Genomic DNA, 2085 nt, shown 5'->3' on the forward strand with positions numbered 1-2085 from the left:
AGTGTAGAGCTTCAATGATAACTTGGGCTTTTATCTATCATGTACTATCTTACTCAACTGCTGTGACATAGTCACAATGAAGCAAGATGGACCAGCCTCTTTATAGTTAAAGATATAGAATCGAGAAAGAGTACCTAAGGATTTACGACCACAAGGGTACTGGGTTTTTATAGATATTCTCTCCTTCACTCAACCATTTCATCCATTAACGTAGAGAATGAGGACTGAAGCTTCACGGTGACAGAAGGATGCGAAGAAAAGCGTTTGAAAGCTGGAATTGGGTGGACTTTTTACAAATAGATGATGAAAATGAAAGCGGTGGAATCCAATTTTATAATGGGACAGCAGAATGGGAAAAAGATAGTCGTGATTGTGAATCATTTTAGACCGTGCTTATTGTGCATAACCTTTCATATCTCCTAGAGATAGCCCAAGGAGATTTTGGCGTGTGGCATGAAACAGTACCTTTATACAATGGAAAAAACAAAGCAACAGGAGTTGTTTCATCTAAAATCCAAACTACGAAGGGCTTTTGGTGATTTGGCTATGCTATTGATGGGAACTAAGCCACTTGAGATTCAGCCAATTCAGGCCAACTAGTTAAAAGAAGTTTAGTTATAATATCTATTGGAATTTGGATAAAAATTTGAAGCAGATTTAATTATATTAATTGGGCAAGGATTCAGCCATTTTATCAAGAAATTTAACTTTAATTTCTATAGATAATTGAATTAGTTTGAGGAAAAATTAATTATCGGGTGAAGATTCATCTTTTTTATTTATAGTAATTAATTTAAATTTTGGATCAGTCTGGCCACAGAACTAGAAAAGCCAAAACGATCGGGGAGTGCCCATAGAAGCTAAAATAGTTAAATCATGGGATTGTTCGACCATGACAGTCGGACTAAACTAGGCCAATAATGTCAAATTATGTAGTCATTGATGAATAAGGTGTAGATTGTTTGGTCGAACATTGGCCTAGAATAAGATGCAGTAATAAGTACGTCCCATCAGTCTCCTGTCTGTCAGATAATGTGATGTGGAGCGTATTGTTTGAACTGCATCTTAAATACATGCCACTTAGTAATTTAAGCAAGCTAACATGTTCATTGATCAAAAAGACTTACGTTCAATGGATGACATGACCAAATTGCCAAAAATGAACAAGTTGGGAGGAAAAATTTAAGTATGGGAAAAGTATCGACTTCAAACCAATTATTTTTCAGAGAAGGCTGAACCGATTGGGCCAAGGAGTCCAAAGCCCACAATCCGCGAGTTCTAGCACCGCAATAGTATAAGCAGGAAAATTGCAATGGATTATATTCAAATCTCATATTAGTTAACAATGATCATGAAATTGGGTTAATGGCGGAACTAACTGAAATGTGTAAGTGAGATCATTCTCGGATAGTTGTGGGTTCGAGTACATGAAGTGTAAAAGGAACAATTGTACAAAAGAAAAAGGCTTTTTCCTAGTAAATGAATGCTAATTTTCCTTTCATAGTTGCTGCTCTGTTTCTATTTTATCAGTAACTTTTAGGAGTAGTTTAAGCGGCATTCCTATAGTTAAAAGTCCTTGAAGTTTAGTGGCACTTGAACCATGCATCGACTCCTCTCATTTCCAACAAACAGCCGGTGGTATACCGCATAATTCCCCGACTTGCCATTAGCTTGCTATCCCATTTCGACCAAAAAATAAGAAAACAACCCCCACATCTACATATTAATCTAGATTTGATCCTTTTCTTTTGGATTAAAATAATATCAATGGGTTTCCTCTCTCATCCCATGAGATCTATGTCGTAGAAAATGCAGCCATTGTATGATACTATGCAATACTATGCATGATCAATTAAATATTGCTATTAATCAATATAGATCTTATCTGAAAGTATTATGCGATCATGTTATTGTTACAATCATCTTATGCCAGAGATGAAAAATAAAGAACTGACCATATATCATTTGATCTACATGATGCACAAAAAAAAGTAATCTATATATGCATGAATCAAAATAAATCTAATATGAAACATAGATCAATTGTAATAGAAAGTGTTAGGTCCAAAATGCAAGGTAAGTTTT

Source organism: Phoenix dactylifera, unplaced genomic scaffold (assembly GCF_009389715.1).
Source record: "Phoenix dactylifera cultivar Barhee BC4 unplaced genomic scaffold, palm_55x_up_171113_PBpolish2nd_filt_p 000195F, whole genome shotgun sequence".
NCBI classification, from domain to species: Eukaryota; Viridiplantae; Streptophyta; class Magnoliopsida; order Arecales; family Arecaceae; genus Phoenix; species Phoenix dactylifera.